Source organism: Melozone crissalis, unplaced genomic scaffold (genome assembly GCF_028551555.1).
Source record: "Melozone crissalis strain CALT ecotype California unplaced genomic scaffold, PUWL_Pcris_2 ptg000061l_1, whole genome shotgun sequence".
In the NCBI taxonomy this organism is placed as follows: Eukaryota; Metazoa; Chordata; class Aves; order Passeriformes; family Passerellidae; genus Melozone; species Melozone crissalis.
This window is the reverse complement of record NW_026535839.1, coordinates 17,104,894-17,123,123: the sequence shown is the minus strand read 5'-3', so window position 1 is coordinate 17,123,123 and position 18,230 is coordinate 17,104,894. Positions and strand designations below refer to the sequence as shown.

At 52.4% G+C, this 18,230-nt stretch overlaps 1 protein-coding gene, 1 long non-coding RNA gene and 1 other non-coding gene across 4 annotated transcripts in view; 2 read left to right on the top strand and 1 right to left on the bottom strand.

Annotated features, from left to right (window-relative positions):
* The window catches only part of SIL1 (SIL1 nucleotide exchange factor), a 211,212-nt gene extending 209,640 nt beyond the window's left edge, over positions 1–1,572 (bottom strand). Inside the window, exon 1 of one of the 2 annotated variants that reach the window (XM_054288017.1) lies at positions 1,541–1,572. The gene's annotated coding sequence lies outside the window, so the exon portion shown is untranslated. Of the gene's footprint in view, positions 1–1,374; positions 1,478–1,540 lie in introns of those variants that run through there. The other variant, XM_054288018.1, reaches the window with a different exon arrangement.
* A 13,230-nt stretch (positions 1,573–14,802) lies between these two features.
* On the top strand, positions 14,803–15,818 carry LOC128944709 (uncharacterized). The gene is made up of 2 exons (XR_008483822.1): positions 14,803–14,930; positions 15,525–15,818. It is a non-coding gene; the product is annotated as an uncharacterized LOC128944709 (long non-coding RNA).
* Positions 15,179–15,381, top strand: LOC128944841 (small nucleolar RNA SNORA74). The gene has a single exon (XR_008483827.1). It is a non-coding gene; the product is annotated as a small nucleolar RNA SNORA74 (small nucleolar RNA).
* Positions 15,819–18,230: the final 2,412 nt, after the last annotated feature.

Genomic DNA, 18,230 nt, shown 5'->3' with positions numbered 1-18,230 from the left:
AAAAATGAAGAAGGTGGTGGCAGTAGCACCAGCCCTGCTCTTGTGCTGCTTCAGGACACAGGGACAACACTGTGGGTTCAAAGGCTGTTCTGACAGTTCACCAGGAATTGTTTCCAGCTGATTTCTTACCAAGAATCATATTTGTATCCTTTCAAATTTAGTAAATACATGGTCACACAGACAGCAGCCTCCAGGAACGCTGCTACTCTCACCTCTGGTAGCTGGACTCCTACATTGAAGTTTCTGGGACAGCATTTTGGATACTTCCACCACAGAAATACCCTAGAGGTTGCTGAAAAACTAAATGGATCAGGCTGGGTCATTTTAAGGCAGGATTGGGGGAAAGAAAAGACAGAAACTTAGAAGTGCATCCCTTAACAGCGCTACTCCCAGAGAACAAATGAATTCAAATGATCACAGGGAGCAGGAGCACGGCAGCAGGTTGGGTAAATGACAGGGCATGTCACCATCTTCTAACATCCTCTGGACACTTATCTGCACTTAAAAGGCTCCTGCCAGGCTGTGCACGGACCAGCCTCTTCCACAGACAGCTCCACCACAGAAATGCCTCTGCTGATCACCCTCCTTTGGCAGGCACACTGAGCAGCACCAGCGCAGGCAGCTCTGCCTCTGTGCTGCACTCAGACAGGGTTAGTTCTAGCAAAGAAACACTGCAGAATAAATAACTTACGAAATTGTGTCTATAGAGCTTGGTGTAAACCCAGACCCTCCTGAAGGTGGGCAGCATCAGAGCTCTGTCAAAGCTCACTCCTAATGCAAGTGTTAGTCAACCACTGAACTTAAACATTTTAAGGCAACATTCCAAACAGTGTTTATATACAAAATCCCATTTGCTCAGCGTTCTCTTCCTGGCCTTGTGGAATGCATCATTTCACCAGTTCTCCTGCCAGAAAACCATATGCAGGCTTGTACCAAAACAATTAAACCAGTTTTAAAATTCAGACCTCGTGTTACAGAGCGCACACCCTGAAGAAACATCCATTTTAATATCCCAGAGCTACTTCAATTTTTCCAGCACGTTTTTATTCCACAGCAGCCTGGGCACACAGTAAGCCAGAGGTCACGCAGCCTCGTGCTCCAGGCAGGATCCAAACTGTGCCCGTTGGGGGAAACTCACGTGTAAGATTTTTGTTTAAAAGCCCTGAGTGTAAGGGACCCCTGCCCTGCTCCGACTGTGTGCCTAAGTGCCCCTCACAGGGCACGCGTTTGCTGCAGCACTCCAGCCGCCCAGGCTGCCCGTCCTGCCGGGCCTGCCGAGCCTCCGGGGCCGCACACGCAACGTCCCCAACGGCCCGGCCACAGCCAATGAGGGGAACCGGGCCGGCGGGCAGCCTCCACCCGGCAAGGCCTTACCGCCGGGTCCGCTCGCGCGAGGGCAAAGCAGGGAGGCAGCAGTGGGTACCCCCGGGCCGGGACCAGGGCTCCGTCCCGAATCGCAGATCCCCGACCCGGAGCTACGCCCCGGCCCTCACAGGCCGCCAGCACCACCACCCCCTGCTACCCCCCCACCCCGACTCACCGCTCCGCACTGCGCACGCGCCGCCCGGCCCCAGCCGCCCCGCCCCGGCCCCGCTCTATCCAATCAGCGCCGTCCTTGCACGAGCTCCTGCCATTGGCCCCGCCCCTGGCCCCGCCCTACTCACTCAGCACGGCCCCACTCTTGGCCACACCCCCTGACCCGTGCCTGTCTGTCAGCACCGCCCTTGGTCCCGCCGCCTGGTCCTGGCCCCGCCCCCTGATCCTGGCCCCGCCTGTGCCCTGTGAGGCGGCGGTGGCGGCGCTGTCTTGGCCCCGCCGTGTCCCGGGCTGGATTCGCCGGCCTGAGCCTGAGCCTGAGCCGTGTCCCGGGCCGATCTGAGCCATGTCCCAGCCTGAGCCTGAGCCTGAGCCGTGTCCCGGGCCGATCTGAGCCATGTCCCGGGCTGAGCCTGAGCCGTGTCCCGGGCCGATCTGAGCCATGTCCCAGCCTGAGCCTGAGCCTGAGCCTGAGCCTGAGCCTGAGCCGTGTCCCGGGCCGATCTGAGCCATGTCCCGGGCTGAGCCTGAGCCTGAGCCACGTCCCGGGCCGATCTGAGCCATGTCCCGGGCTGAGCCTGAGCCGTGTCCCGGGCTGAGCCTGAGCCGTGTCCCGGGCCGATCTGAGCCGTGTCCCGGGCTGGGTTAGCCGGGCTGAGCCGTGTCCGCTGCCCTGGGCTGCGGGAGCCTCCCTGGCTGTGGGAACGGCGTGTCCCGGGCAGCAACCCCATCCTGGAGGATCTGTCCCTCAGGAGTGAATGCCTGCTTTGGCGCGCCTCTGTGCATCGTGGTAGGTTGGACTAATGGAGGAATTTCTCCGTGGAAAGGGTGGTTTGGCCTTGGCAGGGGCTGCCCAGGGAGGTGTTGGAGTCTCCTGCCCTGCACATGTCCAAGGAAGGGCTGGAGGTGGCACCCAGTGCTCTGGGCTGGTGACAAGGTGGAAATATCTGGGATGGATGCCTGGGATCAGGAGGGAATATTTGCAATGATCTGGAGATATTGGCTTTACACATCACATCATCCCTGCCACAGGCTACTTCAGCACCCCCTTTATTTTTCACAGGTTTAGAGGAAGGTAGTGAGGTTTCAGGTAAACACAAGGGTGTAAATTCTCAGTCTCGGCACCCCTGGTTGATGCTGAAATGAGGTGAGAAAGTCAGAGAAGGCACAGGGAGCTCACTGGTCCCCTCACCTCATTCACTCAAAGCACTCTGCTGATTAAAATCATGCCAAAGCATTTCCCACCCCTCTCCCAACTGCAACTGAGTGATGGCATTACAGAGATGATGGAAAATCAGCCACGAGCTGTGCAGCCCTCCCTGGTGAGGGCTGGGCTGTGGCTGAGGAGCAGGCCATGGGATCCACTGCACAGCAGCCAAAACCAACGTGCCAGCCCCAAAATTAAACCTGCAATGCTTAATCATCTAGTGAAAGATGCTCAGTGACATCAGGGGACCTGTCCCTGGGCCACTGTCCCCACGGCTCTGCTCACCCATGCTGTGTTTCACTGCTGGCACCCACAGAGATCCTGGAGGCAGGAGATTGACTGTAAGCAAATCTCAGCTCTCCTTGCCAGTAATTGAATATTTTCAATCTTTCCAGGTTGGTTGTAAACATCTCAAAAACATAATCTGGAATCAAATCCCTCAAAGCCTGTCAGGAGTGCACCAGAGCTTTATAGATGTTTATGATTTTTGTTGAGGTTTATAGTTTCTCAGGCAGCTACGTGATTGCTGCCTGGGTGTAACTCCTGGCTTTTGGATGGGGGAAGTACTGCTGTACTTCATCCTCTTCCTCCTCCTTTTGGGCTCCACACACCAAGCCAAGGCTGGCAGCCAGGCAGGACTGGTCTCTCTGCTTGCAGCCCAGGAGCCAAATGTCACCTGGGGCACTGGGAAGGGGATTTTCCCCCTGCTTGTCTCAGGCTGCTGCACACCAGGCACTTTGGGAAGCCTCACTGAGATGCTCAGTCCATCCAGAGAGGAGCACTGCTGCATCCCTGGGCAATCCCAACCAAATCTCACATCTGAAACTGCTCCCACATCTAAGAGATAAGAAAATACACTCTGCATGTATTACCTTCTGCATCTGGAGTTCCTCTCTCTGGTCTGATGGGATGAAGGGCTTTTTCAAAAGGTATTAGAGAAGATGGGTGTGAGAGAGTAATTTGGGACTGGGAGTAATTTTTCATCAGTATACTTAAAGACAATCACAGCACTAGGAGGGAGGCCTAATTGTGGAGTTGTGTAATTAGTTTTTATGTCACTGCAATTATTCTGTTGGCTACATATAAAGAACATGGGAAAATGCAGCACTTAATTTTAAATCAAGACTTGATTCTCTTTTAGTAGGTAATTGATGTTGATCACATCACTTAGCAGCAACTATAAAATGTGCTATTTAGATTGTAAAAGGATGGAGAAAAGGACTGAGCAGATAGGTAATTGATGAATCGCGGGCAGCGTTGGTGGGAGGCAGCAGGAATCCCTCAGCTGCCTCTGCCTGCAGCTGCTCCTGGGCTTCCTTAGTGCCCAGGGCTTTAACAGGCACTGAGCCCCTGTCCCAATCCCACAGCATTGCTCTGTCCTGGACAGCAGTGGAACAGGGCAGCTGCTTTTCATGGAATTGATCCCTCCTGGGAAAACCCCTTCCTTTAAGCAATCCAAGTTTTCTTTGTGGAATTGATTCCTCCTGGTTAAACTCCTTCCTTTAAGGAATCCAGGTTTTCTTCATGCAGTTGATCCTTCCTGGTTAAACCCCTTCCTTTAAACAATCCAAGTTTTCTTTGTGGAATTGGTCCCTCCTGGTTAAACCCTTTCCTTTAAGCAGTCCAGGTTTTCTTCCTGAAATTGATCCCTCCTGGTTAAACCCCTTCCTTTAAGCAATCCAGATTTTCTTCATGGAGTTCATCCTTCCTGGTTAAACCCCTTCCTTTAAGGAATCCAGATTTTCTTCATGCAGTTGATCCTTCCTGGTTAAACCCCTTCCTTTAAGCAATCCAGATTTTCTTCATGCAGTTGATCCTTCCTGGTTAAACCCCTTCCTTTAAGGAATCCAGATTTTCTTCATGAAGTTGATGCTTCCTGGCTAAACCCCTTCCTTTAAGGAATCCAGCTGTTCCTCTGGCAAAGGTGTGTGAGTTTGCTCCCAGGACTGCCATATGCTCGTCTGGAGCCACCAGGCTCCTCTCCTCTCAAGGCTGTTTGGCTTCTCCAGTGACTCAGTTGTGGCAATGTGTCCCAAATTTGGTCACAACAGCTAAACACTCCCAGATACATAACTGGACATTTAAATCCACAAGCAAAATTAAGTCACAAGGTGCCAATGCTGTGAAGCCTCACAGTGCTGCCCTTGACAGGTAACTTAGTTTTTGGTGATGGGTTCATATACTAAAAGTATCTGCAAGTAGTTTTGGTTGGGGGAAGACCCAGAGACAAGGTCCACAGCAAGGCACAGACATCCAGAGGGTTCAGTTGCCCTTTTCTCTCTGGAAGGATGCCAGGATGAGCATGAGAGGTGTCTCTTCTGGGTACAAAGCAAACTCCACAGGCTACAGGAGACTCTTGAGGTCACATTTCCAGGTGGCAGGTCCAGGCTTTGCACTTGCACCAAAACAGATGGATTTGTGGCCAGACAAGCCACTGCATAGAGTCCTACCAGGATTTTTAAGTGAAACACTTTTCCCCTTCAGCCTTTCCTTCCCCTGAACCTTTTTTGTGTGCTGTAGCAAAATATGAGATGGAATTTGGGCTCCAGTGGGTGTAATTGCTGAACAGCGTGCCCTGGCCAGCCTCACCACTGCCAGAGCGCTGCCCACAGCCACTTTCCTGCTGACACAATGAAATGCATTTTTACAGCCCAAGACATGAGTCATGACCCAGCCTGAGTTCAGAACAGAGCATTTTTGAAGTACTTGTGACTCCAAAGAGGCCGGAGGAGAACCCTGGGCTTGAGATAGGATAGCATCATAGCTGCAGAGTTTCCCAAGTCACTTTTAAAAATGCTTTTTCTCACCCATTTTGTGTGCTGGACATGAAGACTATTGTAGGACCCGTTCTGCCATGTCAGCATCAGCCTCTCTGAATTGCTGTGAGGATCAGATGGGTCCATCTTGCAGTCTCTTATCACCAGCAGCACAAATCCTATTTCATTCACTGCCAGAAAAAGAGACTCATCCAAAGGCTTTTGCCATCAGTCCCTCGGGGGCTCTGGAGCCATAAGTGGGATGCAATGAGCCCGGGGCCATCCCTGCTCTAGAAGGGCTCTGCCAGCGGGAATGCAGCTCGGGGTTTGCGGGTGAGCTGCTGCCCATGCAGCCCTGGCACAGCTCGGGGTCAGGCCCGCCGGGTGACAGCCCCTGATAGTCCCTGTGCCATGTCCCCAGCACAGCTCTGTCCTGGCACAGCTCGGGGTCAGGCCCGCCGGGTGACAGCCGCTGACAGTCCCTGTGCCGTGTCCCCAGGACAGCTCTGTCCTGGCACAGCTCAGGCTCAGCACCCACCAGGTGACAGCCCCTGACGGTCCCTGTGCCGTGTCCCCAGGACAGCTCTGTCCCCGTGGGAGCTGTGCCAGGGTGAGAGGGGCGATGCCGGGGGGCTGCCGCCTTTCACCCCCGTTATTAACGGCACTGCTCGGCACCGACGGGTTCTTCACAGCATGCCGGGCCCCCGGGCTGCCCTCGCTCGCTCCCGCCTGGTTAAATTTGGATTAAATCAGCAAAGCCAACACAGTGATCAATTCCCAGTGCTCTCCTCCGGAGCCAGGCACAAATGAGGGGAAAGCAGGGAGGAGAATAAAGCCCGGAGTGAGGGCACAGGGACCTGCAGGTACAGGAGGGATGTGAATGGAAACTCAAGTTTTCAGTGCCACCAGCTCAGCTGTGACTAGGCAGGGACAGCGACCCTAGGGACGCTTTTCTAGAAGCCATCATGCCAGATGATCTGGGCAGGGGCCTTTATGGGTGCTCAAGCCAGGATTTAGGTGAAAAATTGGACAGCACAGAGAGCCATGCAGGCAGCAAGGGGACAGTTCAATCCCCTGCCTCCTCCCCATGGAACAGAGCCCGGTCACAGACACACAGTCCTGGTTACCCCCCAGCAAAGTCAGACTCCCTTGGCCTGGAGCAGTCAGTCCCTCCCAGGGCTGAAGGTTTCAGATCACTGGACAGCTGTGGGCAGCACCATCCCTGCCTCTCTGGCTGCCTCCCCCAGGAGCCACATCCTGGCTGCCACCTCCTTGTCACTGCATTTGAAGCACGTCCACATCACAGCACACACGGGCTCAGGAGCAAGGCCAGGGACAATTAATAAAACGCCTCCCCTAAGGTGGAAATGAGACCACCCATCTCAGCAGTGTCACGCCACTAAAGGAGAGGGGATGGTTATGAGCCATTATTCCCTGCACAAATGGGCTTTAAATCATCATCCATCACCAGCACCCAGCACTGGATGTTCCAAAGGTGTCCAGCAAAGCCTTTGTGGCTCCTTTCCACCATGGCATGGGTGACCACAGTGCCCATCACCTGGAGATCCTCACGGAGCCTCCACACCCACACTCTGCTGCTGCTCTGGGAAGAAATCAGCCCTGCCAAACATCAGCAAGACCAAACGTGCTGCTTTGGGGTCTCAGGTCTATCTCCCTGGGGTGGGATCATAGGAGGGCAGGGTTCCTCAGCTGCCCCACTCTTCCTGGCCTGGCAGGGGAATGGGGTTGTTATGGAGCAGCAGTGCAGGAATTGAAAGCCTTTTTCCTTCTGGAAGCCCTTGAGGCTGCCAGTCTCAGCTGAGCCGCCGCTTGCCAAGAGTTTTTCATTTCTTCTCTGTTTCATCTAAACTTTCCATTGGGTTCCTCATCCATCTGAGCTGCAATGATAAATATGGAAATAAAGAGGCATTTACAGCCCCTCTCTTGGGCTGGTTCTGTGTATAAACAAGCTGTGCTCACAGCATCCTCCTCTCCACAGTGCTGATTCAGGAGCAGCAGGGTCTGCCCAGGACTCAGTGGGCACAAGGATTTGGGGGAAATCCCTGGGTCACTGTGGGGAGAAAACTGCAGCAAAAGGAATGGGGCAAGCAAGGCCCACAGGGACTTCTGTAAAGGACTAGAAGGGAAAGAACAACAGCTGAAGAGCTGGATGTGCAAAGTATGAAGAAAGGCTTTAATTTGCACAGAATCTCTTAATCCATTAATCACAGGGACATTTGTGTATGAAAACCTCCCTCTCATTTAATACTATCTCAGGTTTGTCCAAGAAGGTAATAACTGTTTGGCAGGGGAGTGGGAGGGGCGAGGTGGGACAGACAAAGGCCATGGGCTTGTTTCCAGGGAGAGATCAGCCATTAACAGCATGGAGCCAGCCCAGGGATGAGCAGCCATGAAAAGCACTGGACATGGCAGTCCAGGAGTGACAGCGGCACTGGGGACACCAGTCCCCTGAAAGAGGATGTCCCAGTGCCTCTTGGCTCTCTGGAGGTTGCCTGCAAAGGCTGGACAAACTTGCCTGGGTGCCTGGAATAGAGGGTTTGGGGGTTTAAGAGCAGACTCTGACATCTTCCCTTCCCCTCCACCACAGTCATTTCCTCTTCATTCGCTGCTCCAGTGTTCCTTTCCTCGCCCTACAGAGCTGGATTGTGAGGATCATCCTGGAGGCAGGGGGAAGCTCTGGCAGCATAGCATGGACTGATCCATCCCCTGATCTTCACCTGATGCTTCTCTCAGGTTTAACCTGTTCTGCTTTAATCCCACATTCTTTCTCAGCAAATCCAGCCTTGCACCAGACCAGCCAAAGTCTCCTTGTGTCCCATCACAGTCCCACAGACCTCAGAATTCCCTGTCAGCCAGTGGGTAAACATAATATCTACAAACCCAGCTGCCTTCCTGGAGCTGTTACCTGTGTTCCTCAAGGGAGGAAAACAGGAAAAATTAGTATGCGGCTTCTTCCTCGAGAAATCAATGTGATCTCAACTCACTGTGAAGTTCCCTGACTGTTAGAGATGCTGCACTGGTAAAATCTAACCCTCAGAGGAGAAAGGGTGGGGAAAAAAGAAAGAAAAATAAATTCCAGTGGCTAGACAAGTCTAAAATGTTGCAGAAGGCTAAACTGCCAGGGCTGGGGCTTGTTTGGAAGTCCCAGAGTGGAGAGGGCTGTGCAGTCCAGCTGTTTATCACCCCACCAAGAATCAGCTGTAATTGTTAATTCTAATTAGAACTGTTGGGTAAAAATGTAATCAAGAGTTTCCATTAGGGAAAAAAAAAAAAAAGACATTTCATCTAAATTAAAAATTTTGTTTTTTAAGAAAGGGGGTAAACGTTGAAAATTTTGTAACAACTAATTTCAGCATTTTCAAGATGAAAAGGGATGTATTTTTGCTGTGAAATGCATCATCAATTCAAATGTGTTTTATCTTACAGTCTGAAGAGCAAAAAATAGTTTTCAAATCAAAGCAAAAATGGTATTTTTAGGCATTTTCTTTAAAAAAGCCTATCTGGAGGTTTCTGTCCTAATTAAGAATGATTATTGGTTTTCTTTTTTCCTTAATGGAATAAGCTGTTCCTAGTTAGCTCTGCTCTAAAACATTGGGTTGATGTTGATGTGCCCACCCATCTGCCCCAGCACCTGACCCCAGGGCTGTGCTCACACCACCCCACTCTGCGTGTCAGCACTGCCTGAAATCCCTGGGATTTGAGTCAGGCTTTATAAAACTCACAGAACTAAAGCAAATTCCTTGCTGCCAGGAGACCTGGTGGGGCACTGGAAGGACACAGGTGTGTTTGGTGGGCCTTGTGCAGGTCTCAGTTCCTGAGGGAGGCTGATTGTGGTGCCCACACTCGAGCAAGGCAGCTGCAACCCCCCCTTGTACCTTTGACCCTGTGGCTGATGCCATGGAATTGCCACAGATCCCAGCAGGGGTTTGCATCCCGGGGGATCCTCTCCACACGATTAGCAGATCACCTTTATCACACTGAGACAGTGGCTTGGGATCTGGTAGATGGATAGCAGAGCTTGTGGTTTGTGATCTGTCCTCTGGCTAGGAGCACTGAAGGAGAGGACAGAAAAGATGAGGGTTAAATAGGAGCTGGGAGCAGAAGGGGACACCAGGGAAGGAGACTGGGCCAAGGAGAAGCTTAGAAGGAGGAGAGGAGGGTGGAAGAGGAAGGGAGCAAAGCTCAAGGGCTCTGCCAGAGATGAAATGGAAAAAGGCATTGCTGTGCAGCAGTTTCAGCCCAGAACAGAGGGAACTGCACGGGCTCCTCGAGCTGCCCGAGGGCATTTTGAACAACAAAACCAGCAAGCTCTGACAGGGCCAGGAGACCCAGGCAAGAGTGAATGGACAGAGGGGCTGCAGGGTCCCACAGGCAGGGCACGCTCCTGCCCAGCCACATCCAGAGTGGCACTGCCCTTGCTGCTGCTGCACCACCCCTCTGGCAGCCTGATCGGGGTTATGTCACCTTTCCTGACTGCTCTTTCCCCCGATCAAGTGAGGTTGCTGCTCCAGCTCCCTGCAAGGAGCAGCCGGAGCAGCCTTTCCTGAGCTGCCCAGAGGGACACAGCCAGCCCCAGCATCCGAGGCAGCTGAGCAGCAGATCCTGCCCCACTGCCACCCCCGGGGAGCTGTGCTGGCAGAGCTGGCACCCAGGACATGGCACCAAGCCCCGGTGGGAGGCTGCAGGCCCTTGGCCAGGGAAGGAGATGGTTGGATCATGGGTTCTTCCTGCAGGGAGCAACTGGTGGGTGAAGCCTGGAGCACCCACTCACACGTGGGAGCAGACACAGGGGATAACACACTGCACCAGTGCTTTATGCACCTAACTCAAAATAAGCTTTCTTTTTAAAAAACATATCTAAGAAGAATGATTTTTCTCTCTTTTTTTTTTTTGTTATTATTTTGAAGTTATAAATTATTGAAACAAATTATTCTCACTACTCTCCCAAATCATTCTCAGGCAAAGAAAAGGCAGCTCTACCTTCAACACTGCTTTGTAACAAAATGAGTCAGATTCATTTTGCTCATGATTTGCCCTTGGCTCCCTTTGTCCATGTCTTAAACTACATCCTGGCTCGGTCTGATTAGCAGCGTGTCCTCGGAGGCAGAGGAGGCCCTACAAGAGCCCGAGGTATTGCAGGTCAAGATTAAAGTGCTCTGCATGACATTCACTGTCAAAGCTGTAACTGGCTTAACTCAGTGCAATTAGATGGCTCAGAGGTTACACAGTAACGGCAGCAGTGTTTCAGTGCAGCTGATTAAAACACAGCCCTGGTGTTAAAGGATGTGATTAAAAGGCAGTGTCAGGGCTGAGACCTGGCAGAAGAGCTCAGCAGGCAGGGTTAAATCCACAGCTTCTTCTGGGGTTGGACACCCCAGGGCCTGGAAAAGATCTCCAAGTATCAGCTGAGCCAGCTCAGCTTTTAGGTCTGGAATGCCATCTTGTGATGGCAGTGGGGAAGTGGAAATGGCCCCTCTGTGGAGGCAGAGGAGATGATGGAAATACAGAATGGGTTGGGTCAGAAGAGACCATAAAAATAATTTTATTCCTCCCCCTGCAGTGGCAGGGACACATCCCACTGTCCCAGGCTGCTCCCAGCCCCAATGTCCAGCCTGGCCATGGGCACTGCCAGGGATCCAGGGGCAGCCACAGCTGCTCTGGGCACCCTGCCAGGGCCTGCCCACCCTCACAGGGAACAATTCCTGATTCCCAATCCCCCATCCATCCCTGCTCCTGGCAGTGGGAGCCATTCCCTGTGTCCTGTCCCTCCATCCCTTGTCCCCAGTCCCTCTCCAGCTCTCCTGGAGCCCCTTTAGGCCCTGGAAGGGCCTCTGAGCTCTCCCTGGAGCCTTCTTTTGTCCAGATGAGCACCCCCAGCTCTGCCAGCCTGGCTCCAGAGGGGCTCCAGCCCTGGGAGCATCTCCATGGCCTCTCTGGACTTGCTCCAACAGCTCCATATCCTTCTGATGCTGGAGCAGCTCTGCAAGGGTATCTCACAAGGGCAGAATAGAGGGGGACCATCCCCCCCTCACCTGCTGCCCACTCCTCTGTGGGTGCAGCCCAGCACAGGGGAGTTTCTGGGCTGCCACTGTTGGCTCATGTCCAGCTTTTCATCCATGATATTCTCCAAGCCCTTCTTTGCTGGTCAATGAGCTCTTCTCCCAGTCTGTGCTCATGTGTGGGGTATCCCTGACCTGGGTGCAGCACCTCAAAGAGGAAAAGGCACCATCGAGGCCATGGCTGCCCTGCCTTCTGCTGTGTGGGAGCCAAGCAAGGCTGGTGTCACTCACAGGGCAGTGCAAGCACCAACACCCATGAGGTGTCATCATCACAGGCCCCAGCCATGACAGACACCAGGGGGATAAAAGTTCTTCTCACCAAAGCCTGAACGTGCTTGGCTGTGGGGCTGGAGGTGACCACCATGGTAAATGATGATGTACATCCACAGATCTTTTCTTCCATAGGTTTACTGAATTTTCTTCCTCTTCCCACGGTACTACTCTGTCTTTTTCTCCAGTGACTGACAGTGTGGCCAAATGGTGTTGAGCCAAAATCTGATTGGTACAGAAGGATCACAGTACCAGCCCTGCAGTGCCAGAGCTGAGCAGTGACGGGGGGCAGGCAGTGAGCCCTGGGCACGGGTGTGTTCAGGGCTGAGGTGACAGTAAAGGATCTCTCTTGCTGCCACAGGAGCTGCAGACATCAGCTACATGGGGGATGTCCCACCCCAGGCTTGGAGCACACGTCTTTTGAAGCACTACAGCTCCATGCCAGTGCAGATCTCTTGAGTGGATGCACTGTGCCAGCAGACAGTGCTCATGTCCTGGTTTAACCCATCCTGCTAATTTATGGGAGCAAAATCACTCAGATGTGATTCCTCCTTTATGCTGCAACTGAACATTCACTTGACAGAGGTTACCCAGGCTTCTGGAGCCAGTTGAGTTGCTTTGAACACAAGCTGCAGGGCTGTGCTGGGATGCAGGGAGCTCAGGGGAGGCTGTGTCTAGACTAGAGGAACTCTCCAGGAGGCTTGCTGGGCTTTTGTTTTGTAGTAACTCTTATCTCTAATCTGGCTTGGAACAAAACATCTCAATCCTTTCAGGCCCTGCCACCACACTTGCAGGAGAAAAGGAGGCTCTGTTTAGTGGTCAGCAAGCCAAGATGAACAACAGGGACTGGCTGCAGCTAATGCAGAGAGCACATTCCTGTGACAGAAAAGGGCTTCACCCCTATGGCAGAGCTGCTCTGCTGTGTTTCATCTGGTTTGATGCTTTTCACCCAAAGTTCACAAATGATGTGCAGGCCTTTGTTTGAGCCCCCATCCAAGGCCAGCAAGCAGAGAAAAAGCTGTGCACACAGAGGGAATCTGTACTGGGAAGTGAGAGACTGGTCCTGGCACTGAGAGTTGCTGAGTTCTGGTATTTGGCATTCAGGAAGCTTTTGAAGTATCCCCCCAATCCTGATGAAAATGTCTTATTAAAGAGACAAAGCATATTAATTTGGGCCCCATGCTGGGCTAATGAATTAAACAGTTCCAAACTGAACCTGTGGCTTAGGGTCTTGGCAGAGACATCATCCATGCCTGTGTGGGCACGTGCCCTTGGCCATGGGCAGCGAGACCCCCAGGAACAAGAGTATGAAGTGTTCTGTGTCTGCTCTTACCTGTCTCTCCCCCAGACAGGTTTTGCTGTGCTGCACTGGGCATAGCTGGGAAACCTGTTCCTCACCAGGTTCATCACTGACGGGGGAAGCACCGAGCTCCTTCTGCTCAGCACCAGCCTCTGTCCCTGCACACAGCAGTGTCCTGGGCACAACGAGCCCAGAGCTTCCCAGGACAAGGCAGGATCAGGCTGAGCTGGAGAGGAGCACCCCACATCCAGGAAGAATAGCTGCCTGCCTTGGGCTGAAAATAGACCATGAAACATTTGAAGAAGACAGAGCTGGAGTGGATGATTGCCTGAGGCAAGGCGCAGCTCCAGCTGAGTTCACTGCTGAGCTCTGAGAGCATAAGCACATGAGGAGCATGGGGGAGGGATGCCAGGCTTTCTGGAAAGGCCTTCAAGTGTCGCAATGGAGCACAAAGCCCAGAGAAAAACTTCCTTTGAATGGATCCCCAGAGAGGGAGTTACTGTTACACTGCTGTGCCCAGACATGGATACACAGAGCACTGGGCTGATGTTACAGCATCCAGTGGAGGTCAGGGAAGGCGTGGAATTGTGCTTCTCCAGCAAGGCACTTGGCAGCACCACAGCTTTTTCTCTGCTTATTTCAGGGCTGGATTTTTGTTGCCGGCAGCTGTTTCTGAGCTGACACTTCTACCTCCTGTGCCCGAAGTGGGATACATCAGGGGCAAGCAGAGGCAGCTCACCAGCCCGCTGCTTCCCATGAGCCGGTGCTTGAGTTCAGTTCTCCCAGCTCCACAGATCGTGTTTCCTGCTCCGGCTCTGTCAGGGATGCTGGAAGTGTCCAAGGCCAGGTCGGACAGGGACTGGAGGAACCTGGGACAGTGGAAGGTGTACATGCCCATGGCAGGGAGTGGGACGAGAGGATCTTTAAAGTCCCTCCCTGTGAGTGATTACCGAGGGTTTTTCCCCGCCCTGGAGGGAGCGGCCGAAGCGAGCGGGGCGGTGTCTGTGGAATCACCTCGGCAGCGTGGCCCGACCGGCTCCTCTTCTGCCCCCGCCGCCGCGTGGAGATGAGGTGGTTGTGGGGGGCTGGGCTTCTTCAGCTCGCCGCCATGAGGGCCAGGAGCGGCTCTGGCGGGCCGGGCTCCCTCGCTCTGAGGGCAAGGAGTGGCTCTGGCGGGCTGGGCTTATTCAGCTCGCCGCCATGAGGGCCAGGAGCAGCTCTGGAGGGCCGAGCTCCCTCGCCCTGAGGGGCCACCGCCGCCATGAGGTGAGGGGGGTACAGAGCACGGGTGGCGGCGGCAGCGGGGCTAGAGACCGGGGCTCGGGGGCAGGAAGGCGCCACCTGAAATACTAATTTTCTCCTATTTAGCTGTTCCTGCCGGCCACGAGCGCTGCGGCCTGCGGTGCCCGGCACTGGGGGTGTTGCTCGGCTGTGCAGTTCAGCATTAATTCCTCAGCCTTTCGCTCGGTGTGCTGGCTTTTGTCCTCTGCCACAAGCCAGGCCGCTGCTGTTGAGCTTTGTGAATGCAGATTGAACTAATGGCTTATTTGTGATGTTTCTCCTGTCCTCTCTTTAGGCCTTCAGCCGATGACCGATGGCGGTGACCCACCCGAAGGAGCCCCCTGAGGTGCCCCGGCCCCGTTGCATGTGGAACCCCGAGCTGAGCTGTGCTGGGACAGCCGGGGAGGCGCTCCGGGAGGGCACTGGAACCTGCGAGAGCAGATGTGAAGGGATAACCTGCCCGTGGGACACAGCAAGAGCTCTGGAGCCACGTGGGTGAGGTGTGACCAGGTGAGCCAGCCAGGGGAAATAGGCAAAAATGTTTTGCTGTCTTAGAATTAAAAGGTCTCTGCTGGCTCTTATGCTAGCCTCAGGTCCTCTGAGTGGAAATAACGTGGTTGATCCAGAAATAAGTTTAGCTTATCTATTCCTCTTGCTGGATGAAGCCTTGATGAGAGTAGGCATCATCAGAAAAGTGCCTCCACGTTTTTTCTGCCCTGTAAACCCCCCAGTTTTGGGGTTTTTGTCTCCCAGCAGTAGTCAGCTGCCCGTGGCTGCTCAGTGCCTGTGCCAGTGTTATGCTGCTGGGAGAGAAAGGTGCTGCTGAGCTTTCCTGGCACCAGCGAGGCCGTCCTGGTGCTCAGTGGTGCCAGGTTTTGGCAGCACTCTGCATGCCTGAGAGTGGAGTAACTCCTGCCCGTGGAGTTAAAGCCTAGATTGGATGCAGACAACACACAGAAAATTAAAAAATTCTGTTGCAGATATTTTAATGTGCATCTTTCATATAAAAATGAATGTCAGTTAATTGACTGGTCAGTACTAAGGGTTGAGTAGGAGTCCTCTTTTCAACTTTCTTTATTGGGTTTTTATTACAGGTAAATTGTTGGTGTGGGGCTTCCTGGAGCAGCAGGAGTGGTCAGAAGTGAAGTTGTCAATGCTGCTTTGAAGATCCTTGTTTGAAAGGTGAAGATGGAAACCTGGAGCCCACAGTTTAAACAGGGCAGCTGGAGAATTTGTTTTCAGAATGTGGATGTAGGAATTAAAAACATCAAAGGTGGTTTGGGGCAAGATATAACAAGAATTATGTGTACAATTTATTGTTAATCTCCTCTCATTGCTTGTTGGAAATACATTTTTACATGACCTCAATTAAACATATTTATATTTAAGCTTGCTCAGTTTGCTTTTCATTATCTTACAAGGCTGTTGGGTGCAGCAGGATTTTACAATGGAGACTGGAGAGGCTGTAGTGAGGCACCAGCTCTCATCCCTAGGCCTGGGGGGAAGTGAGCCCACAAAGGAATGTTGAAAAAAGCTGATGAATATGTAAAATACATCAGAACTGGTGGGGAGGAGCAAGATGACCAACGGGGCTTCAGACAAAAATGGTATTTAAATGCAAAAGTTGGAACAAAAGGAGTGTTTTGCTCTCCAGATGAGAGTTGGATCCCTTTGAGTTCCTCGCAGTCTTCTAGGAAACCCTGGGTTTGTGAAATAATCCAGACTCCTTAAATGTCCCTGACACTGTTAGTTTAGCCATGAGCCCTTCTGTCAGCTGAAGATCCAGAGCTTTGAATGGACAGTTTTTGTACTGCTCATGGGAATACTTGTTAAAATACTAACCATTGGGAAATAAAGGTTTTTCCTGGTTCAAGCCTGAGTTCTATTGTTTCTGTAAGAACAAATCCTACCTGCAAAACTAATCAGGGGTTTCCACATGGATTTATGTTGTGCCCAGCAATTTTGCAATTTTCGTCTTTCCTAGAGCTGGGCACCTGCTGTCCTTACAATGGGGGGTCCTGCCTACTGGCAGCCAAGGAACACTGACTGTCAGGGCTCTGCTGCTGGAACAGGTATTCCTAAAAGTGGCAAAAAATGGGGAATATGGGCTCTTCCCAATATCCCATCCATCCCTGCCCTCTGGCAGTGGGAGCCATTCCCTGTGTCCTGTCCCTCCATCCCTTGTCAATTGTCTCTCTCCAGGTTTCCTGGGGCTCCTTCAGGCCCTGCAAGGCCGCCCTGAGCTCCCCCCAAAGCTTCTCCTGTGCAGGTGAACAATGGCAGCTGTGCCAGCCTTTCCTGCCAGCAGAGCTGCTCCATCCCTGGGATCATCCTGGAGCCTCCTCTGGCCTGGCCCCAGCAGCTCCAGCTCCTGCCTGTGCTGGGGCAGCTCTGCAGGTGGGGTCTCTGAGCACAGGGGCACAGGTGAGGCCTCAGGTTTCAGCTTTTATATGTTTCAGATTCTATTCTGCTTTAGTGTGAAGTCTGGGCTTCATATTATGGGATGGTGAGCTCTCTGCACAGAGCAGGGAGACAAAACAATTCCTGCTCTAGCTGAGGACCAAGAACAAATGATCCAAATCTCAGGCCCAAGAGCATAAACGCTGTGGGCTGGAGAGAGAAAAACAAGAAGGATGGGACTGCATGGGCTGGAGCTGTAATTGGGCAATTAGCTCCAATATTCAAATGGACCAAAACTTGTAAGAGTGTGACACCCCCTGACCTGTTGTCCATTTTGTGCCCATTTTGGGTTGTGCTGCCCAAGGTGGATCTATTTGAGGCCTCCTAATAAATCCCTGCTTTATTCTTTAGCTCAGTCTGGTCTCTGTTCTGGGTCAGCCTTCACCAGGCATCACAGGGACAGAATCCCCCCTGCCCTGCTGCGCACACTGGGGCTCAGCCCAGGGCATGGGGTGGGGTTGTGGGGCATGTCCAGCTTCCAGCTTTGTGCAAAACTGGGAAATAAAAATTAGGGATGTCCTGAAGGTTCTCCAGTGGTCAGCACAGGGTCTGGAGCTCGGGGTGTCCCCTCTGCAGGAAGGGGACAGTGAGCACCGTGCAGCTCCTTCTGCAGCACACAGCTGAGCAGTAAAGGTCAGAATGAGTCACCTTGGACCTGCTCTGGTGCCCCGAGTGCAGGACAGCAAAGGGAATTGGCAGAGAACCCATGAGGTCCAAAACTGGCAGTGAAATAAAGCCAGGAAAGGGAGCAGGACCTGCATTCGTTCTTGTGAAATGACAACGTGATTTATGGTTCTGTTCAGGAGAACCATACATTTTGCAATCCATATATGACTTCTGCTAGGGAAAAGTGGCTGGATTGCTTTACATTTGCTCTGCTTTTACTGCTCTGCAGCACCACAGCACAGGAAGATTGTTAACTGAGATTTATGGGCTTGTTTTTGAGCACTTCATTGTTTTTTTACCTTGAGCTTGTTAAGAGCTGGATTTCTTGTAATTGTTCTCTGAGCATTTCCATGTTATTTCAACACATATATTGTACCATTTCCATTTTTTAAAAATACCTTGTGTTGTTGTTTCATTGTGCTCTCCGGCCACTTACAGAGAAGAAAAATCAGCCTGTGACGAATTGAAGAGGCAGATTTTTCCTTTCCCCTGGAGCTTTCCCTGAATTCACGTACACACCCTCACCTTCCTAAAGCTGCTGGAGCACAGCAGTTTCCAGGCTAATGGAGAGACCGGTTCTTTGGCCACAAAATTAAATAGGGAGAAAGATGTTGAATTTGGAATTACTACGGACTAAATCCAAATTACGAATAGTACTTCAGGGGTTGTACGAG